We start from the raw sequence: 6000 nt of genomic DNA on the forward strand, positions 1-6000 counted from the left end.
CAATTTCCTAAGGCGGCCACGGTCAAAAACACAGGATTCTCTGGACAATACTTAATGTATGTATCGTAGGCCTATCGTTCATAAGTAACTAAAATATTTTTATTCTTATTTAAAATTTATCACGTAAAATATAATTTGATCAATCTATTTAACGTATAGAAATAAATAACCTTAAATTACTTCGAATTATACTTATGAAGTCAATGTACAGAATTTATCACTCAACATTATCGCACACTGCTTTACCACGTTGGTTTTGTTTGTACAATATGTTGTTTAAAAAATTCCAAATTTATTGAACGTTTAAAAATGCTTTAAATTAAGACCAATACGTGAACTTTAAGTGTTATTAGTACAACGCCTTCAGTTCTTTTTAAGGTAACTTATTTGATGTATCTGACTAGACCATACGGTATGTATGGGTCTTTCTTTAATTAATAAAATGTAAGCACTGAACGTTAAATAACGTTCTATCGTAAAGTAAATTTAACGGAATATATCTATTGCAGTTTTAGCGATAAAATTATTTCAAAACGCGTGTGATTTCCTTTTATTCATTAAACAATATACTTCTATTGTATCGACACCTTTCATGAGTCCGTTTGGCTATTTTCGCATCGTCGCGTCGGTAAAGTAAGAAATAAAATCGTTAGCTGTCTCATTTACCATAATGTATTCCTTGCTGGTCACGTCTAAGTGGCCCGGGGTCGACTCCAGTTAGGACCGATAAAACATCACGCGATCTCGTTAACGGTTACGAAAAAAGTATAATCGCCTTCACAACCATCGAATTATCTTAATTATACACATCTAATTTTATCCGAATTGGCGATTTCAAAATTTTGTTTTTCCCGCATTTTGTAACGAATAACTACAGAAAAAAATACAAATAAACCTACTCATTAAAAGTGATACAATTTAATAACATTTAGCGGGTCTAAATGTAGTGAACTTCTTGTAATTTAGGTGTCATGTATACGAGAAAAATGTACAAAAATATTTATGGTTGAAGAATCACCAAATTAAAGTAATCAGATTTGTTTTACTTAGTTTGGCAGCATGATGGGCACCTACTTGTATAGCCGGTACTCGAAAGAAAACAATAGCGACAATTATTCCATGAGAGTTTAAAAACTTAGAACAATACTCGTCGATCAACACATCACGATTCCCATTCCGCTAAAAACCCTATAAATGTCGATAATATCAACTGTGCCAGGGGCGGATGTAATCCCAAAAACTTGGGTGGTCATAGCGCGGCGGTCACTCAAACGTTTATATCCACCTACTTTGCCTTCTCTTTTTCTCTTCAATTACTGTACAAATATAATACTACAACATACTTTTAATCAACTAATATATTATAAAACTCATTGTGCGCGCACCGCATACGATGTATCGTAAAGTATTGATTAACTCCACTATATTATTTGGTTGTTACTTGTGTAACGTGATTTTCTTTTATAATATAACTATAAATTACTTACACATTTCATAGGTTCCTCGACTTAAAAGTTTATATTTGTAAATAGAGAAATATGTTCAATGTACGTAAATTTACGTTTGAATTAAAACAGCAGTCTGCTAAAGGTTAGTGTTTATTGTTTAAGTATAACGACCTAGTTTATGTTGTCGAGTATTCTCTTAAGTTTTTAACAGTCATATATACTTGTTTTTTCGGACTGATGATTCTTTTATAGCATATTATTTAAGTCGTAAAATAGTGTCTGTACAGTTCTTTAGTAACATACAAAATTAATGTCTGCTGAGGCAATGTGTCAGTTCTGCTATTTATTTTTAGTTTATTTCAGGTACGAGATTGATAGTAAATATATATCCAAATATTTCTCTGCTTCAGCGTTCCACCAACTCACTTAAAAACTATAATTATTTATGGTCCTGGATCCGATGTGAAATCAAAGAAAAAAGTTTTTGATGTCCAAACTGCTAGTTGTGATTCTTTTATTTCTGTATAAACTTAAACTTGAATATATAACACATTTGCACATAGGTCAACTCTTTGTTGTCTGCCAAATATCATCACTATCCTACTACTGACCGTTAAGTATTGATAAGTTATTATTTACTTGTTTGTATTTTTTGCGAGTCTGAAAATAAGTGTTGTTCACTGATTTACGATTAAATAAAAAATGTACCGAAGAAAAAAGTTTTGTCAAATAAAGTATGGATTGAAACAGGTTTCGTGTTAAAACAGCAGTATAAATATTTTGAATTTGTTAGTTTTTAAGGCGTACGTTTGACATCAATAGCTTCATAAATACACGTTGACGGAGAATACCTGCTCTGAAATTTATTGACAGTTTCTCGATTATCTTCTCCAGATTTTACTGGGAAATTTGATTGAATTTTCGTGTCCAAAGAGTGTGGTCAACATAAATTATTAACTTTTAAGTTGTATAAATCAATTAAAATAGCGATTCAAATATCATGTGTTGTCCTTATTCGTTAGAAATGAACAGCGATGCGTTTAAAACAAGTATCGTATAATCATTTATTTATTTTAATATGATCTTTTAAATAGGTATTTATAAGATACCATAACACTTGTTTTAAATGTATAACCTAACAACGAATTATTTAACAATACCTAGTACATACAACACTGTCTGTGAACAGCCATTAGATTCTTTGTCGGTACTTGTTAACCTGCAGGGTCCTTCTAAATTTACTAAGTTACAGCTGCTTCTTCAATGTTCTTATGGGTTAGGTCCTGTTTATGGACACTTTACTGACTTTACCAGTGATTGTTTAAATAAGATAACGCCTTAAAAGAATCTGATAATCTTTATAAGAGTTTTGTCACGATTTCCGCTTTTGATATACAATCTTGTTCTCATGAAATTTAACGGAGGTGAATATTTTTTTTGAACAACTAACTTAAGACTTTAGTGTTATTAGAAATGCATCAATACTGTATGTTAATTAATCGGACCCCATTTTTAGTAGTAAATTCATAAAAACTGCATTAGTTATAATAATAGATGATGACAAAAATCAGACGATATTCGTTTCGATTCGAATAAAACTAAACTGTTACATCGAATAATAAATCTATTAGGTCTAATTAGTCTAGATCAATTACGTGAAACGGCTAACTTTTTGATTTTGACGATTGAATTCTTTTTAGAAAATCTGTTTACAATTCGCTTTGTATATTGTAATTTTAAACTCATTAACTTGAAGATTAGTTACAGTAAACCATAACGGCACAAATTGCGACCAGTCACAATAACGGTAATGGACTCATACCAAATATCTACGATTTTTCATAATGATTTTTTTAGATGAATAATGATATTTTATGAAACTTACATAAAATTTTGTTTATTTTGTCGTAAAAATGAACAATTAAAAGAAAAAAAGAGGGATTTATGTCAAATGTAAAATGTTTAATTTAATTAAAATCAATTAAAAAAAAGTACAAGATTCTTTATTATTTAAATATATAAGTATTTTTAATATCAAATAATCAAGATTTTAGTAAAAACTGAGAAACTTAGTTAATAGTAAAATCATAGTTTTGTAGGTTATAATAATATTTTTAAATCTTTTAAAATTTACTATTTACTATTTAGCCATAACTCTAAAAAAATATATACATTTTTCTTAAAATGTAAAATTTTGAGAAAAAAAAGCTAATTTCTACTTTATTATCAAAAACTATGAAATTGTGTGCGTTACAACATTAGTCGAATAGAATTATTTTTAATAATTGTTAGTGTATAAAAATACCTACTGGTATTCTGAGCGTACTGTTTCAATCACTTAAATGTTTTAGTAAAAAGTTTAGATTACTATAATAGGACATATTGCTAAGTATTAAGTTAGCATCCTATATTTGGATTAGTTAAATGGATTCATTAACTACTTTATGTCTATTAGAGTGTTTTCAAAGTGAGATAAAAATACGATTATAGCGTACATTATGAACCAACATGTCGTTCATCCCTATAATTATTGTAAATACTAATGCTATGGAGGAAATTATAATATTTATTGTATACTGATAGATTTATTTGCAAACACGTGACTAGTGAATATCAAATTAAGTATATTATCGACTAGTTATACTTGAAAAGTTGTTTTATGAAGTATTATTTATGTTATACGTAGTATATACTTTATCTTCTTATACTTACTTTTATAAAAACAATTACATAATTTAATCATATTATTTATATCAGATTTATACGCGTAGTAGAAAATGAGTGTATAGGTGCACGTGAACTATTACATCATTAGATAAAAAATATGCAATATGTGAAGTATTTATAGTGTAGGCCTGACTTCTTGAGCTAGGTCTGACATAATAAGAAGCCTTCACTCAATTTGAAAATCTCTTTTTATTTTTTATTTGCTTGACCCCTAAGAAAAAAGGATTTATCAATTTATCTTTAAATTGAGTCATCTTTATTTCATTAACAAGAATAAATATTTTGTTAATTTTTCTAATTTTACAGAATATAATTTAAAAGTAAAATAAATTACAAGTTTTGAATTATTTCATTTTGAAGCTGTTAATTTTTAATAAATGTATAACGTGTATGTAATGTTAAGTTATTTAATTTGTGTATTGTTGTTAGCCACGTTTTTAATAAGTACATAAATTTAAATGATTATATAAGATAATAACATATCCGTCCAAAATCGGTTATTGTTCAACCAAATTATTTCATTATTAATAATCTCCTTTTTAAACCTCTAAAACGTAAGAAAATAGTATTTTATGTTATTATAACATAATTCAATAAAATTTAATTTTAGGTTATTTTTTTTAAGAGAAAATATGGTAATTCTTTAATTAACATTTTAACAAGTTCATGCTTGAATTACGTATTACAAATTTTCTAATACAGATTTTTTAATGTATAATGCTAAAATTTACCTGCCTGTTTTTTTCGATGTTTCAAAATGTAAATATTATCTAAAAAGTTATTTCCATCTTATTAAAAATCCATTAAATAATTGGAAAAATTAAAACAAACATAAATAATTATCAGATTAGAGATGTCATTGCTAATAATGTTAAAATTTTATAAGAAATGTGCTGTTAAGTTTGAAAATATCAACAGCTCAATTTTTACACTCCAAGTATTGAGGTAGTTTTTTAATTAAAATATTATTTAAATTTGATTAGTATTTATTATAATATTTATAAAATTCATACTAAGTTTCTTTTTGGCTCTAAAATGTAGTAATATTTAAACGTTAAACAAAAATAATTCAATATTGTTTTAATATTAAAATTTTTAAACCTAAAAATCGCATTACGTTAAAATGTTGAATAACGTTAAATTCTTATAAATGAATTATTACGTTATAATATATTTAAATTGTAAACGAAAAATTTTTTTTTAGTTGGAATTTAGATTTTAAACTTTATATAATGAAAATTTAAAACATCTATGAAATACCAATTTTTCACAATTTCATGAAATTTTTCATCATTAATTACTATATTTCAAAATTAAAACTTTCTTTTGAAATATTCCACATGATATATTTCAGATTTTATTTAATACACATGATAAGATTAATCCTAATTTATTTGTTATATCAAATATTTATATAATATTTTTTAATGTATAGATTAAATTAAATTTGCGTATGACCTATACAACGTAAATCGTTATCTAAAGAAAAATTATGAAAAAATAAGAAATTGGTATTATAGCTAAATATCATATTATAATATAAATTAATTAATATATATTGTATTCTATGTATTACAATAACTTTTTTCTGTGCCTGTAAAAAAAAAAGTAACTAATTATAATAGGAATTATATGGAAACAGTTAGTTGTCATGGATTATAAATAATTTAGGGCTATATTTAAATAATTTGATAATTTGAACTTAATTTTAATCAGAAATTATTCGTTTAGAATAAAATAGAGTTTATATAACAATTTTTGATATATATGAACAGTTGAGTAACTTAAATTTTTAAAATGATTCAAAAGTGTAACCGAAAACTCA

The sequence above is a fragment of the Daktulosphaira vitifoliae genome, unplaced genomic scaffold (assembly GCF_025091365.1).
Source record: "Daktulosphaira vitifoliae isolate Bord-2020 unplaced genomic scaffold, ASM2509136v1 Scaffold_3, whole genome shotgun sequence".
Lineage (NCBI taxonomy): Eukaryota > Metazoa > Arthropoda > Insecta > Hemiptera > Phylloxeridae > Daktulosphaira > Daktulosphaira vitifoliae.